General features: G+C 41.2%; 1 long non-coding RNA gene across 1 annotated transcript in view; it reads left to right on the top strand.

The window, feature by feature from the left end:
- Positions 1-18,063, top strand: part of LOC148188203 (uncharacterized) — a 38,264-nt gene that overhangs the window by 502 nt on the left and 19,699 nt on the right. The window contains exon 2 of the long non-coding RNA XR_015778052.1: positions 124-309. This is a non-coding gene — a long non-coding RNA (uncharacterized LOC148188203). The remainder of the gene's footprint in view (positions 1-123; positions 310-18,063) is intronic.

Below are 18,063 nucleotides of genomic sequence, written 5' to 3'. Positions count from 1 at the left end.
TTGATTTCTTTAAAAAATTATGAGGAGAAGGTAACGAATAAAGAAAAAAGAAACTTTCAGAAATTGACAGTTAAACAAGGACATTCAGACAATACAATAACTGTTGTGCACACTTGTGTGCAGGCTCTTTTTTTGATGGATGATTCAATCTGTGGTCTGCAACATGGCGGAGCTGCTTGGTCTTCCATCCAGACTGTCACTGTTGCTCATGGATGCCTCATCGTGACCTGAAGGCCGTAGGAACTGAATTAAAGGGGATCCAATCAAGGAGGATTGCACCCCATTTGCATTTTTTCATGGAGATCTCAGGTAATTTTTTGTTTTGGGCCCAAGAATGACTATAACTGATTTCGTAAGGAAACTCAAAGTTGATAAATAACATAAAAGGAACATTTAAACAAAGAAACTAGAGATTAAAGGAGATTATTGACCTTAAGGGAATTTAAGTGGCTGTTAAAGGAAATTAGACTATAAAGAACTAATAACTGTAAATTAGAGCATTTTGGTCCAATAGAGGCACATTTGATTTGTGAGAAAAATTCAGGTGTTGAACACTAATTTCTAATTTACAGCAAAGTGTGGTTGATGTTTATTTGTGATTAATCTTATTTCTGTGTTACTGAGTTTAAGTTTTGCCTTGAGTGAATATTATGATTATATTTTTTATTATTGTGTTTTGAAGGGAAATGAACAGGACAAAATTATCCTTTCACCTTAAGATATTTTTTTCTATTTTTTGTAAGTCAGTGGTTGTGTTTATTTTGTGTAGGCTGTAGGTATTTTCATCTCTCTTGTAGTCTGCTGCTGTCCAATCTCCTTTCCAACTTAGAAATTTAGTGTACATAGATAACTGAGTTAACCTGATGTAAGGATGACTCGTAGATCTCAGGTGTATTCCATTTATGAGAGCCCCAGAGTTAGATACTTCAGATACTAAACCCAGGATCAGCAACATGTATTCCCTTCTACAAGGAAAAGGTTACACTCAGGTTACATGATCAACATTTATCAGGGACATAGAGTATGGAGAGCATGTCCAACCGCCCTTTTCAGTGTTTCACCACACTCTACAATGCAAGTTAATGTAATAATTACAGGAAATATAAGATCAGGCTTACATCATGGGGAAAAAAGGGTTTTGCATGTGGTTTTCTCTGTGCATACCACCATCAATTAGCTATTATTATGTCAAGCACAACAGCCCTGCATCCTAGGAATTTTGTTCATTAAATATGTCTACACATCTGCAGCACACAATTTATATCCAGCACCAACATTTAGTGCCAATGCTGTAAGTAGTGCTCCCTTGATGTAGTGAAGCAGAAATGAAGGGTGAGGAGGTCAGGGTGGTGGGTTGGCATAGCACATCTAACTTGTGGGAGACCATCGCAACTCTACAGGTTTACCACTTTTTCTGTTAACATAGCCACAATCTTTCCCCATCCTAACCAGTTTTAGTTGCCTAATCCCAACCATACCTTCATCCCTGTTCATTTGTCATAACCACAGTCTTTCCCCAACCCTACCTATAGCGCAGACTTTTGTCAGTTTTCTGGAAAAAAACAAACTAAAAAATAAAATAAAATAAAGATTGCCATTGGTCAGAGTTTTACAGAATTGTCCCATACAAACATCCTGGCTGAAAATTGGGTTATAAATTGTTTATTGTAATAGTTTTTATCAAAAATAAATTCTTAAAATTGTCTATACTAAATTACTAATGGTGATTCAAAGGCCATGACATTCCCATCAGTTGAAAACAGATTATGTGGAATTTTGAAAATTTGCTCCAGGCTTTTCAAGCTACAAACTGGGCTATGTTTTTCAGACTGGTTCCAACAGAATAAAAGTTTGCTTGTAGTGAATATAAAAACAAGGCAAGACAATACAATACCCTTTTACTGTCAAATCTTAATACACTGGACAGGAAACTAACTCACAGAAACAACAAAATACAGATAATCTGACCTCCAAGGCCTTAAAAGTGGTTCTCTGATCACATCTAGTCAATATCTCTTCTGTTAATAATATTTTAAGATCAGACATGTGGCCACAGAAATGTGGCTCCAATGTGGTGTGGGGTATTACTTCAACAATCTGGGAAAACCTGCAATGAAAGCTTTTTTTATGGAGACTTTTAATGTCCCGTAAAGCTCTAAATGCTGTTTCTAAGACTTATATAAAATGATTATTTCCCAGAGGATTTGGACCTCAGGGGCAGGCATTGTACATTCATTCCCTTGCTGTAAAAAACTTCAATGTGTTTGTTTGGAAGCAGTATCCCTGCATTACCCCCAACCAGCTCAATCACTGCTCCCTTGTGACCCTCCATTAACATTATTGGTTTTTGTAGTCAGAGGTTGCTGACGGGGTTTCTTGGACTGCAATGGAGACAGAAGACCATCAAAAGAGGCCTTTTGTTGCCGAGATAAATAACTGACATATGGGCTTTGTGTGGCATGAATGCTGTGGTCTTTATTTCTGATGTCATGTGTTAACGATTTAATCTGTGGGCAAAATTTCAAATTTCACACTGAATATGACTCAGCACAAGTAGTTAGTGCCCTGGCACTGACCCTATTGTAATCACTCACACAAAAAGAATTGTGTTTTTGAGGGGCTTGAAGTGTTCGAAAATTCATGAAGCCTTCACCTAGAGGTACAAAAATTGAGAGGCACATGTAACATCCCAATAATTAAAAAGAGTCTCTTGGAACCACTAGCAACTCCGACAATATGAATTAACTTCTCATTGTCAGGGCTTTTTTTGCCTTTTTTCAGGTGTTGTACTTTAACAAACACCTCCTAGAGATTTTGTTGGATCGACTTCAAATTTGGGTAACATAATTTACTGATGTTCGCAGTGCTAAATTGCAAAGCTTTTGAGTTTTTTATTGACTGCTTTGGCAGCGGCGAGGCATTGGATTTCCATGTTGAACCACCAAAAAGGATGTTGTTTTGTGTCTGTGCATGGTCAAATCTTCCCTGAACTTCACAGGACTGATAAGAGTCTACATGCCAAAATTGGGTTAAAGTCAAAATGCCACCTACTGGCAACAGGAGATGACAGGTTTAATACTTTGATGTACTTCTCTTAGCAAATTGACTTAATCCAACTCAGTTTCATTTTGAGTTACTAGATGATGATGATGCTTTGTTGTGAAGATTGTGAGGTTTTATGTAACAGCGTTGCTATGGCAGCACAGCGAATTTCAACCTTTAGACATGACACAGGAAGCTGTCATAACTTGACTTTACATTGTCCTGTCTGCCACAAATTTCACAGGAGTCCAGGTATGAAGATATGTACATGCCCATATTTTGTTATACTCATAGCGCCACCTACTTACAATGGAGAGTCAACCTGATGTGACAAAGATCATCCAATTTACACAATATTTACATAGTGTGGTCTGCAATAGATATATAGCGGCATACATATAATAATTGTGTGTTCTGTTGTGCCTCATAATTGATACATGAAGTCTTACACAATTTGCGATGCATCATTTTCATTGCCACGCAGGAAATAATATCCAAGTTATGTGCTGTGTAGATGGTCGCAGAAATGCACTGCTGCGTCAACCTTCATCCCGTCATTACCTGCGAAGCAGGAAGGGCCCATTCGTCGCTGTTTGCAGCTTTAATTTCATTTTTAAAGGTGTTCAGTAGTAAAGTGAAAACTCTGATTGCAATAGGAATTTGTACATTCTTGAAATGTCATTTTCTTCCGTTTGCTGAGAGCCCTTAGTCCTAACTTTGGGAACCCCTGACCGCTGTGGCATCAGTTTTAAGAAACAAAAGTAAAATCAAGGGAGAATGAAGCAGACTGTCACTGTAGGCAGCTTGCATGTAATTGTCCCGTTGTTATTTCGAGCCTGTTAATTTCACAGCACCAGTTGGAGTTGTCCATCTGTTTATCAAAGGTTAACTGCCTCCACACTTACGAAGCGTACGTTTCTCACAGTCCTCAGAGTTTACAACATGTAGTGGATTGTCATCTGAAAAGTTTGTCCTCCCTGTTGATAAGAGAGTAAATGACAGGTTTAGTCACAGTACGTCTGGTATAAATAACTGAGAGGGAAAATATAAACTCAACCTGAACTTGAGGAGAAATTAAAGTGGAGAAATGAGAAGTTAGAAAGTGGCAAATATAAAGACGTTCACATTTATTATCTTTATTTTAAAATTATTAATATAAAAAAGGACTGACAGGTCAGACAATCAGAGGGAACAATTACAGTATGTGATCTATTTCATATTGCTTTCCCCATGGAGGAGTCTGCAGATGAGTGAAAGCTTTGGTGAATGTGGAGAGTACAGACGGGCAGACAGTCCAGTTAATGGCCATGCATCATCGTATCGGTAGGAAGGTAGAAAGCTGCAGTTCCTGAGTGTTGATTTAATGGACAGCCTGTCACTTCCTTGTCACTGCACCAAGATAATTTTACTTCACCCATTGTGTGTAAGTGTGTGCTGTATGTGCAGCCGTTTCCAACATGATTGCTGTTTAGGTTTCCATATGTGAGCACAGTATTAAGAGCACAAAGAAAGGCTTCTTGCAGTGTTTCCAGGCTAGCATTGCAGAGCTTTGTTTTGATGGAGAACCATGTAATCCGTCTGTTTGAAACACACTGTGAATAGTGGCTTAAGGCAAGTTTTTACAAAAGTCCTTCCCCGTACCAAATTTCGGACCAGAGAAAGAAATGGCTGCTCCCACATGGCACTTGTTGATAAAGTCGGCTTTGTTTGGTATTTTTTGTCATGTGAATCACAGCTAAACCAATGCATAAATGAAGTGGAGGGTCTGATGTGGTTTTGGGATTCTCGTGTGCCACATAAACCTGCAATACATTCTGAGACATTTACATTCTAATTAAGCATTGCAGCTTGGTCATTGCCGTTTATTCTGCTGCGTCTGTAGATGGGGTATCGGGACAGCGTGTCAATTTATGCATGTTAATGCATTCTGTCTTTTCAAAATATACTTCCATTGAAAGGTGAAAAGTCCAAGTTTTTTTGGACCAATATCTACCTTTGTTCCCGTCCAGCCGACAGTGACTTTTAAGCTCCTTATATTACGTCACCACCGGCAATGTTTTGCCACTGCCACAAAAGGTGGCTTTTGGCATTGGTGTCCGACAAATAGCTGAGCAAGCTATGGTATTTGATTTTGGGGAATGAGAAAGCTGGAACCTGTCAAGCCGGCAGCTATGGAAGCAATACCTGTGAGCACCTTAAATATGACTGATAGTTAAAAATCAGTGTGTTTTTTCTGCAGCAAACATACACAAAGAAGAGTTTAAAAAAGAAACTCGTTGCCATGGTGACTTTTTGCCCCACAGAGTTTGTGAATTCTGCTTCCTGTTCCTGAACCGTGGATGGAAGTGACACCATGTGACTGCGCTACCAACACATTTTCTCCACAGCTAGCCCCACCCAGCCTCCGACATCCGCCACCCAGTACCCCCCCCACCTCGCCACCCTGCTTCTCCTTTGTTAAGCCAAGCTCGGAGTGCCATAGACACAGATGAAGGCGTGGAGAAAACACATGCCAAAAAGGCCCCCCTGCCACTCTCACTCTTGCACAGCGACAATGATAGGCTGTCATCACACAGCGATCAGCACTGTCACCCACAACATTGCCGTGCACAAACACACACACGTATACAAGTGCAGGCATGCACACAAACACACATATACACAGGCGTACACACACACACATACACAGGACCCACGGCTGTGAAAATCCGCACCAGCCTCGACAACACTGACAACCAAGTCACTGCTGTCACTTCAGTTATTTTTACACTGGGGCCTGACAACACATCAAAAATCCCTCTCGCTATGGGAACAACATGAGACCACTGCATCAAGCCCATTAGACGCCACGTGTCACATCAAATATCTAATTATCTGCTATTCAATATTCCCAATTAAGTTAGAGATGTTCACTATGCACATTCACACAATAATTCAGCACAGTATTGTGAATGCAAACTGAGATGATAAGGCTGGCCTAGCTGAAAAAAAAAAAAAAAAAGAAGAAAAAACACAGCTGCATTGCTGTCCTGGTGACAGTGAGAAGGCTGAGGTGGATCCTGGAGAGAGTGATCGCTCGCTGTGGTTCAGTCCTGTTTTCTGCAGATACAATCTGACCAGAAACAAAGAGAAAGCGAGACACAGAAAGAGACAGTTATTCTACTATTTTTTTGTCCAGACTGGTGGAGGAAGAGTTAACTTTCTTGGCCCTGGCTGCTGTCAGCAAGCAGAAGGCAGCTATGTGATGAGTCTGATTGGCGGCCGATGGCGGTGAGATCAGTGGCAGGGCTGTGCGATGGATGCCATCTTGGCCGGCTTGTGATGTGCAGTTTGTCGCCCGGGCTACACTAGGAAGGAAAGCCTTGAAAATACTGCTGGCTGTCAGTCAAAGAGAAATGTGGTGTAGTTCCAAAAAAACCCTTCACCAAATACCTTTTTGTTTGCTATCTCTCCTTTTCACAGCCACTAGGACGTGATGCTCAGTGTTAGTGTAGTAAATAAAAAGGTGAGTAAACTCGAATGGAGGCGATAATCAGAACGATCATAACGATCACTGATTCAGTGAAATCCTCATCTAACTTAGGATAGAGCTCACTGATACAACCTAAATGTGATTCAAGTAAGCCTTAAAAGGGGCTAAATGCAGTAAATGTCGGTCAGCCTTTCTGTTCTGCTTTACAAGTAACTGTCTTAAGCTGTCACAGAGCTCCAAAACAAAAAGTGGTCGGTTGCCAGTGCCTTTAAAATCGATCCATGTGACGTTTCCAAAAACAACACATATAAGCATGCCATGATACTTCACCCCTTTGGTTAAAATTTGGTTTTAGGTGGAGAAAACTAAGTACAAGTAACTAAAAGTACTTGGTTGGGTAAGTATTGCCCTTGTAGTTTTAAGAAATCAGTTTTAACTGAGGGAAGGACACAGGATGCGAGCCACAGTCCTCCTTAAAGGCCCAGATGCATTAAACCAGCATAAAGAACTATTGGGGTCAAAGGTGTTGCGTCGCCTCGTGTCACCTGCGTCTTGGCCAAAAAGTTGAACTGGAACACAATGTGAAGACTACAGTTAACAGCCAACTAGCACTTATGCTTGCATGAGTGGAAATAACTCTCCATGCCAACAGGTGGCAGTAGTCGTAGTATTGGTCATTCAAAAATGGAAACTGTAAGGCAGAGCTGAGGGATTCAAGACAGTTATTAGCCAGCTGGCACATCAGCCAATGTTGAAAGAACCAAAAATACCTACAGTGCCCTACCAAACAAGAACACAAAGAGTCATGAACCATTTCTGCATACGAGCTAGATGGATAAAAATATAATCTTACCTTATGTAACAAGCTAGTTTCGATCTTCTTTCATATTCTTTCCTCCCATTTGTTGTGCACTGAGCTGAACCAATCAAAGTTATTTCATAGAGTGGTGGATTCCCCTGACTCTGAAGCCAATTCAGCTTGCTGAATCGACTGAAAAAAAGCCAACAAGGGCTTACTATAGTGCCAGCTGTGCAAGACACCACAAAAACTGGTGCAACAGACACTCACCGAAGGCCTGCCAGTGACCAACAACTGACTGTTGGCTTGGTGTGTCAGGGCTGTAGGAGGTTACGTGGCTGTGAAACATCAAACATCTTTGGTCTTTTACTTTTTATCCATACAACTGCAAGAAATAAGTAAATATATAGATCATTCAGATTTTTTGGACAAGCAACTAAAGTTGTCCTTTTTTAGTGAGGACAGTCTCAGAAAATAATATGAAATTACTATTTTTCAAAGTATAAATTAAAAAAATTATCAACATCTTTCATGAAATTGGCAGGTTATTATCTTAAGTAGGCTGCACAATGCATTATTTCAATTACAAATTAATATAATTACTGGTGTTTGGTGTATGGGTGCAGATTTAACTGTGCAGAGAATGCAAATCTCCATGCAAACCACCAGTCAACTGGCTCCCCACACATCAGGGAAAACCTCTCAACCACCCCACCCCCGACTCCCTCACCCCATTTTTCCCCATTAGCCCCTTGTTTGCCATGACAGAGTGGGATTAAACACTGTGTAAAATGTTACACTTCTGAGCAGCCCCCTTTTTAAATTTAGTGACAAAACAGACAAATTAAGCCTTTGCCCCATGCAGTCTTGCCCTCCCACTCCCTCCCTCCCTCCATCCCCCCCTTGTACGTTTGTAGCCTGAAGCGAGTATTGCCGCCTCATCACAGACAGTCGGAGGAGGACAGCGGGGTCAGCTTTGCCTGCAGGCACGGGGCCCCTCGGAGCTCCAGCAGCCGCTCATTTCATCCCTCAACCAACATCTATAAGAACAGAGGCCCTGGCTGTATCTGCTGACCAGGAAGTAACACAATAACATCAGCAAAGCAAAGCAGACAAATGAGCCCAGGATCAACGGCTGGCAACATGAAAGAGGTTACTCTGCCATTAACCTCAGATAGTATGTGGAAGAGACATTTATGACATATTTAAAAATTTTGGTAACACTTGAAGAGCTGCTTATTTAAGCATTATTAGAACAGAGAGTTAACACTGCATGATCCAGCGCTGCACACTGCTGCCAGTGACCCCAACACAGTATAACACATCCTCCAGTATCTTGTACTGTTGCATTTCTAAAAACAATTAACAAATATTTAGGATTTGATTCAATGTAATATTTTGGCCCTTTACAAACAACATTTTGTAGTTAAGTGCTAAGTAAGACACATAGCCATTTTGTTTTGCTTAATTTATTCAACCGGCCTGTGCTATTTTTACCATGCGTAAAGCTAGTTAGCTTGTTAGCAATGTAGTAAAATGGCAATTTGAATCTCACCAGTGCTGACTGGTCAACTATTTCTCCAACCAGGGGAAACAAATTTCTCAAAATAGAATCTAAAGTGTTCATTTCAGAGAATTACAAGCCAACAGGTACCTTGTTTCTACATAATAATCCATCTGGTCCACAGAGGGGTGAACCCTCATAAAACCTAAAGATGACACTTTAAAGTTAAAATGAGCTTAGAGCTTAAAAACTGTTGTTGTGAAAGCACCTCTTGTACAATTGCAAAATGTTAGAAGCAAATGCAAAGGCTTCTAGAAGCGTCTTAAACTAATAGGAAACATTTTGCTAGCTCTCTCTTAAGTAGATGGTAGTTATTAATAGAAGCCAGAAACAAAGACTTTTTCATGTTATGTTGCAGTTAATCAAAAAAGTTAGTGATCATCATTTGGTGGTCACAAAAAAAAAGCTTTCATTTAGATTTTTCTCTTTGCAAAATCTAAGTTGCATGTGTTGTCAACGCAACTGGCAGTCCAAGTGTTTCCCTTGTTTTTCGGTTGCTGGCTGTAAAGTCTAGACGAAGGGCATATCTATATGACTTTGGTCCTTAATGAGGCCTGTTCTGGCTTTTTAAAAACTGAGACAAGGTCCTTATCAGACGTTTTCTCCCTGGGGATTGTCACCCTTTGCGGAGTACGTTTCCACGTAAGAGAGATTTCCCTGACACAAAGGCATCTCTCGTCTATCTGCAAAGCTTCTTGAAGTGTTTATCCACCAGAACTGACAGAGAGCTGACTTTAATTAGCACCGTCTCCTTTTTTACCCCCCTTTTCACCACCCCACTCCCCCAACCCCACCCCACCCGCCCACCCTACCCTCGTCACGTCAGATTGCATAACTACGAACTGAACCGTATATTAGGTTTTATTCACTGATGTTTTTGAAGGACCAGTTCATAGAGAGAGGGAGAGCGAGTCGGCTGCTCTCCTCATTTATGGCACATAATTAAAACTAAATGACAATTCCACTCTCCTATTTAATTAACCACTTTAGATAAAGCAAACACACATACAGTATGGTACAGAAACACGTATCACACACACACACACACTCACAACTACGCGCACTCACATCCAGAAGGCACACACACATACACACACACACACAAACCATCACACAGAAGCAGGTCACACCCCCCAAGTCTTATTAAACCCCATAATATTTCAATCTGGGGCTTTACTGACTTTGATAATATTCAGAAGGGAAAGCCGCCCCTCCCTAGACGCTTTTTTGGGGGGGATGTCAGTCAACTTGACACCCTGTAAATACTCTCTCAAGCTCCTGTTTCAGCTATTCCCCCCTCTGTCCAATCATTTGTGAGTTTTCTCAGTGTTAATGATGAAGGGTTTAATTCATCATAACAGTATTCGCACAACCTCTAATTAGCGGCAACACTCGTACAACAATGCCAGCGTTATCTCCTCATGCAAATGAGCTCTCAGTCTGTTGCGTTTGCTAATTTTATGAAACGGCAGGGCGATAACCACGCAGCCTGTGCTAATCTTCCCTGCGTTTAACCCTGGTTTTCTTTTTAATCCGCCATCCATAACAAACAAACAACAAACAATAATCCTATTATCGGCATGATGATTCTTCTTCTTTTGACTTTTTTTTAAACTCTAATTTAATCTCAGTTATGGGCAGAGAGAGACACATGCACTCCTTCTATACATTGAGATTTTTACTCCAGATGAGCGTATTGAGCTCATCAATACAAGTCCCCTGATAGAGGCCTGGCGATAACATCCATATAATATTATGCCATTGAAAATGAATGGTTAATTATATGCCATGTTGTGCCTTATACCACCGTGGAGCCTGGAGTATAATGGATAAAATTCAATTAGCACCAGACTGAGGTGTATTAAGGCATGTGCAGTGCACACATTCATCACTATATTCTGAAATTATTCTCACGATGTTCATGTGTGTGATCAAAGCCCGGCAGTGTGTTTAAGTGTGGATGTGGGGTGTGTGTGGTGGCGGGTGTCTGGCTTGTTATGGCCCTGGGTTCACTAACCTTGTCCATATTGACAGCTCCTGCTATTAGGGGCCAAAACTGTGAGTGATCCCTGTGGTTAAATTAGTGAGAGATGAATGCTTTATGCCTGAGTGTGAATGTGTGAGTCCGTGTGTGTGTGCGTGTTTGTGTGAATGCTTTTACTGATTACCCACTCTACCTGTTGTCACTGTGGGAGAAAATATTAGATATTGTCTCATTTGCCTCAGCAACACACCAGTGACACTATCAACACCCGTGGTAGTTTATACTCTAATATGGCCATTCAAATACACTCAGATTCACAGTGTGACATCTTTAGTTTGCAGCTCTAAGTCATACTTGATAGATATTTCATTACTGTGACTTCATCAATTGTGCACATGTTTGCATCCAGGCCTGCCTTGTGTTAAAGTGACACTCTGCTGTGACGGGTCATTCTCAGTGACCTCACAGAGGACCACCAACCCTCTTTTCACAAAGCCATTAAGTGGCCGGTGAGCACACACTTACACTTCATATATGCATACAGTAGCCTATATCTGGGCTATATGTTTGCCCGTAGAATAGGCCACAACATTTAAGATGGACATGTTTTCTTCATTCGACTTAATCAGGAGGTGGTTCTTCCTATAGGTTACATTTTCCCTTTTTACACAGAGATTGCTTTATCGGGCCACTACTAAGTGCCCTCATTGGGCTGCCTTTGCATTTTTAGATAGACCCAAATGGAGGCATCATGCCGCACCAGTGTGTGATTTTAGACGGCGTGCCAGCATCACGGAAGCACAAGAGACGTGAGGGGCATGATGTTTAACACAACAGCGTCCGCCTCGTGACATGTAACATGCATGTTGGCAACACCTTCTAAACAATACCAAGTGCATAACGAGTCAGAAAGACTCATTTACAGTCCCTGTTATGGCAGCTGATCATGCACTGTGCTTGGAGGGTAAGGAGCTCCCAAACCGGATAGTTTTCCCAATGTGCGGACATTTTGCGCCACTGTTGTTCTTCTTTGAGTCAGCAGCTAACTGCTATTTCCTGGTGTTGACCTCACACATAACACACCATCAAAACAACACACCCACCTGGCCCATGGTCCCATCCTGCCAACTGTCACATTTACACAGACACTGTTTTGGCGCTGTTACTTCCTACCGTGCCGGTAAAAAGGTGAAATCATCTTGTCTACCCATTCTGTGATTGTGCCACCACCACAACCATCACACATGCCACCCAAAACAAACAAATCAGTGCGTTTTTTTTTCTTGGTTTTTTTTTGACATTCCGAAAAAACAAACACCCGGGAAATGGTGGAGTGGAGTGTATGTGGAGAGCATTAGAGTAAGAGACAATGAAAAAGAAATTGCAAATTTGCACATCTCGTATACTCTTTTTTTGTTAGCTTAGCTTTTCATTTGTATTGATTTCTCATTAGCTCTTGTTGTTGTTAGTAATGAATACAATAAATAGAAATCATAGTAATGCACTAGGTCCAGCACTGTACCTAGTCCCTCTTTTCATTAGGGTACAAGTTTGTTCAGCAGATCATGGGTAATGTAATATGTAGTATATTTAATTGTGCACAGTTTTAGGTGCTATATTTGTATAATAACATAATGGCATCAAACCAAGAAGCTGCCAATTACATGCTTGCCTCCATTAGTAACAGTCGTCATCATTACCTGTTGAGGTGAGGCCTTGAGACGATATGTCAAAGCACTGGTGTGTTTGCGTAACTGGGTCAGACTAGACAATTATAGGGCTGTAGGGTGCTGGTGTCAAGGGTGAGATGTTAAAGATGAAGGGGGGGGGGGGACAGTGCAGTGCTATGGAGCAGTGCATCTAATGGATTGAGCTTGTGTTGATATGGCTTCTGCCGACATCCTCCTTCCATTCTGAGCCCACCAGCCATTCCTTTAAAGATGTAATGACATCTCATAATTAGCATAATGTCCCAACTTGTCTGCTGCTTTTAGCTGTCACAGTGTATTTGTCTGAGCCCCAGCCAATTACAGAAGCGATGCAACGCAGGGGGAATGGGGGGGGGGGTTACATTGGGGGCAAATACAGGCTCATATGATTGACCACATCCCAGTGGCTATTACACGCAACAGAAGTCTAATGCTGTGTGACCATGCTCAGATATGCAATTGTTTAAATATAAGAGTGTTGACATTGACTTTGTTGTTTTTTTTAAAGGATATCAAATCACTCAGCACTGATTTGATAGTTGTGATGCATTTACTCTCGTTTTTTGGGCTGCATGATATATTGTGTCAGCATTGACACTGCTATGTGAATATGTGCGATGTCAAGTTAGGCAAACTGACCCAAACACGTAATGCTACAACTTTTTTGCTGCTTGATACAAAAGGAAAAAGGGAAAACTCACATAGTGCTTGCTTTCCATTACTGATTTTACCAGCCAACTCTTCCCTTTGTCTGGTGGCGTTTACAATAGGAAGTGAGACTTTTCATTCGCTAGTTTTTGCAGTGGCCAAACAGTGTGATAAGCCTACATCGTCACATCATGCCTTATGGCCTAAAAGACTTTTTCCCATAGACATACATGGTGAAAGAGATGTCTGTAAATCCATGGATACATTATTTGAGTATCACAACCCCTGCAAAATAACTTGTTTCACTCTCGGAATTTAGTGCATGTGGTCCAATAACAACTGGAAAGTCAAGAAGAGCCATTGAATTGCATAATTTGGGGTCCCACCTCCAATGTGGTATCCAGCTCTCTTTTACATCCATGGTCTAGTGTATGTAGTAAAGTATCTGAACTGGGTCGACAAGTGAACATAGTGAAGCGCTTTTCCGAAACTACAGTAGTCAGCAGAAAGTGTCTTAATGAGCTCAGGTTCCAGTATGATGACTGTTAAAAGGGCCATGTTTCGTGGTCGCAGCACAGAAGAAGTAAACCTCTTTAGTGCAACATCACAACATCTCTCTTCACTCCAAGTTGCCCAGCTTTAAAAGCTACTTAGTTAGTTACCAGCTTGAAGCTGTTTAAAGCTAAAGAGAGTTAGCATCAAGAAACCAGAGATCTTTTACTACGGTTCTGAACTGCAAGGCTAGAAAGGTTACATTAACGCTAACGTTAACGCTAACTACAATAGGAGTCTGTTTGATAAAAAGCCAAAGCATGTCATGCTATCAGTGAACCACAACCTGAACAAGAGCGAGCAACAAGAGTGTAGCAACAAAAGGGAGCCCCTGTATTTTAAACTAAGCAACATGCTTAATATGACATGTTAGGTCATTGACATCAGCCTGGATTAATAGAGGAGTATTATATAAATAAAATGGTGTCATGATGAGTCGGCCATTGTATTAAAATACCTAATCACCCCACGCAGTAACAAATATTTACAGTATAAAGTTGTTTTTGCAGCTGTTATTTTTATTTTTTACATGCAGATGCACTTACTTCGCTCACTCAAAATCACACCATTAATTCTAGAATGATCACCTTTTTCCTAATAACGCTATTCAGTCATCTGGTGAAAACTCATGAATTATTTCATATTACAGTATTCATCCCAAAAGAAAAAATATAGCAATGCCAGTTTTTTTTTTTCCAAGGCCCAGTCACTCCACATAGTGGCAAATTTGTCCGCTGTCAGTTAGCAAGCCAGTTAGCTTGACACTAACAGGGCACACAGTTTATTCAAAATATGTATTCATACCATCATAACTGTCCTAAATGTCAAACTATTCCTATTTAGCATTTCCTGATCAAGTAGAGGACATTTATATCAAAGCTGATAGGTTGGAGTGGTCAGAATCTGTCTTAGAAACACAAATAAAGCAAAGTTCGCCTGTATCCCCACACACACACATTTTACTCTGTAACTGACACTAGTCTCAGTTTTATATAACTGCAATTTAATAACATCTCACGAATTTGATTAGTGTGATGTATTCTAGACTGTCATGTTTATACAGAGAGACAACCAGCTTGTCAAGCAGCTAAATAAACCTGCATCCTACGTGTCAGACGCTGAAGCTGCTCTATTCATCAGACTTGTTTTAATCCATCTCCATATGATTCCTGCCCTATCCGCCATACATCCAAGTCTCAGCAGCCTTATATATAATGTATCTGAACAGAAAAGAAATGGAGGTGACAGAGTCAGTAGTTACTATGATCAAATATCATAGCTGGAGGCTAACTGGGCATCAGGGCCCACTGACAGACACAATCCACAGGGAATGAAGGGGTAGAGAGAGAGAGAGCGAGAGAGAGAGAGAGAGAGAGAGAGAGAGAGAGAGAGAGAGAGAGAGAGTCTGTAGTATAAGGTAAAGGATGGCTGTGTGTCGGTATAAATCACCATTGCGGAGGCTAATCTCTCAGGGTCTCTGGCAGGATAAATACTTTGCTTATAGATCCAACACGCCTCAGTCTCCGCCACTCATTGGGCACGCTCAGTAGGCACAAGGCCTCCCTGGGCACGGTGCTGGCTTTCCCCCTTAAATCATCCCTCATTCTCATCTTTTTTCACTCCCTCCTTTCAACACTGAGAGGCTGAGAGGCCGGCTGGGTGACTGGAAGAGGGATGAGAGAGATATCATTCTCATTTCTCTTTATTTCCTCACACTTCCCCTCACTGTGGAAAAAAACCCCTCCTCACTCTCAATAAGTCTTTTAATCACATATCTGATCTTAAAGTCTTATTTTTCTCGAAATGAGAAGGTAATTTGGACAGACTGGATAAGATAATACCTTTTGTTACTCATGCAGTTTCATCTGTCACAAGATTTGTGTTATAAACGTGCCACAATATCTTGAAGCAGGGCGTAATATGCAGATTTCTCCACTGGAGTCTGGTAAAACAAGAGGTATTCTCGTCTCTATCTTGCGGTGACAGATTCTTTTTACTTGGTGTACGAAAAATAAAGACTTCACTGAAAAGTTGTTGAGAGAGATACCTTTTGCAGTATAGCAATCACTCATCTCTCCCTTTTTTTTCTCCCTTAACTTTTCCAGCATACAAGTGGCAACGCTGAAATAAAATTAGCCTCACTCCATTGTTTCTGCAGCAACAGGGAGCATTTTCTCATTTCCAGTACAGTTCACTCCATTGTTCAAACCCTTACATTTGCCTTGCTCTCCATTTTGTACATTTTGTATTTGCATGTCCCCTGTTTCACCCCTTTCATCTCTGTGATGGCAAGGTATAGACATCCTCCCCCCACTGCCTCCCTTCCCCTCCCCTCGCCTTCCTCTTCCTCCTCTCCCCTCTTCATCCCTCCCTTGTTCCCTCTCTCGGTAATCTGGCCCTGTCTGTAACAGTGGAGGTGCTGCCTGATTGAAACAAACGGCCACTGATTGCTGATCAGCCAGCTGTAAAGCCTGGCAAGGATATGAGCTAATGAAAAAATGGACCTGATTTGAGAGGCACCAAGCGTCGCTCACCCTGCTAGCCCTGCTGTCCCCTGCTGTTACCCTCTATCCCTCCATCCCTCCCTCGTCTTCCTCCTATCACCCCCTCCACCTCACCCTGGCTGCCTATCATTGTCAGCTATCCTTACTGTGAGAGAGAGAGAAACAGGGAGAGATGTAAGGGACTGGTTGGGGCTGCTTGTTTCATAGAGGTAAAGAGGAATTAGTAGACTTGCAAGGAGTTGTTTTCAGGTGTCTTTGTGGTCTTTTACTTCAATTTTGAAAAACCAAATATCCATAAAAGGATTCAGAGATTACAAAATCTTGCAGAATTTGGACATTTTTGGCATCCTAATGTCAACAAAGGAACATTTGTGGGATCAGATACCGCGTCTAAGTAAAAAGCACATCATTCATTGATTGGCTATGAGCTTATATGAAGAAAGTGGAAAAAATAAAAATAGAAATTACTAATCTCTATGCAGAATCTGATATGTTTTATATTCCAACTTTAACATCCAACAAGTAATTTTTTGTAATAAAGGTACAAAGGGTGCTATAATAGCCTACAAAGGGAAATTTGTGCACATAATGGACCACTTAGGCCACAATGAACATCTTGTGTTTATTTTTGCACATTTTGATAATTTTCCCTCCCCATTTTGATGCATACAAAGGCACAAAGTAGCACACTCTGACCCCCCCATCTTGTAGGGTCAGCGCTAAAGTGGGCAATAATTGCCAGTGGCAACTCATTAGAATTGGTGATTTGGTGAAAGTAAAGTGGAAAAATAAGAGAAAACACACAAAAAAATGCCTGCACATACACATGCTGTGCACGCAGATGCATATGCAAAGGCACAAAAGGAAGCCCACACACACGCACGTCTACAATGCCAAGACGATAAATTAAAATCTTCATGACCCTGTGTACACAAAATTAGCCACAGGGCCAACAGACCTGCATTAGAGCAGTGCATAGTAACAGAGAAAACCTCTAATTGGGGGTCATTATTTAAGCTGAGAGAAGGAAAAGGCTGAGGACTCTCATTTTCACTCCTCTTTCGCCTTCTTTTTTATTTGACAGGCGCAGTAAATTAAGAAAGTGGTGATATTTAATACCTTTTAACCTCCTCGAGACAGTTTTCTGATCAATTACTAGAGCAGGCTGTAATTGTTAGCCTGGATAATGATTCCACATGTGAGAGAGCAGCGCTAAGATGAAGCCCTGAGTGCAATTACCTTAAACCCCTCAAGTGTACTGGCGTCTGGAGAGGACATTATGGAAAGAGAGAGTTAGTAAGACAGGCAGAGAGAACCCGTGCAGAAAGACAAAATAGAAGATGGTGTGAGATCATCTGACAGTGAGGAGTAAACCCTGCTCACATAGGCTACAAAAAATTAGTGGCAGATTCAGGCTGTCTGAGGGACAGGGGCCAGAAAAATAAAAAGGGCACCAGCTCGCAGATAGTTTTGTAATACAGAGGGAAGCCTTTATGGTAGTGCATTGTGTTTCTCAATGTTAAGGCCACCTTAGAGAGCACTGGAGCACTTTTCTCTTCTGGGAGGGCATCCTAGAGAGCACTGCAAAAGGTTTTCTTCACTGGAAAGGCACTATAGAGAGATTGAGTATTGGTTGTTATTTCAAAAACAGAATTTGTCAGTTGTTGAGTTAAATCCCAATGTAGTTTGTGTTTAGTGTTAATAAGCAAACGTAAGCAACCCGCTAATACAAGGTAAAGATTAGTTGCTAAACATCAGCATGTTAGCATTGTCCTTGTGTGGACTTTAG

This window comes from Plectropomus leopardus, chromosome 11 (assembly GCF_026936395.1).
Source record: "Plectropomus leopardus strain MGB_pleo_1.0 chromosome 11, ASM2693639v1, whole genome shotgun sequence".
Classification (NCBI taxonomy): domain Eukaryota; kingdom Metazoa; phylum Chordata; class Actinopteri; order Perciformes; family Serranidae; genus Plectropomus; species Plectropomus leopardus.
This window is presented reverse-complemented; position numbering and strand designations above follow the sequence as displayed.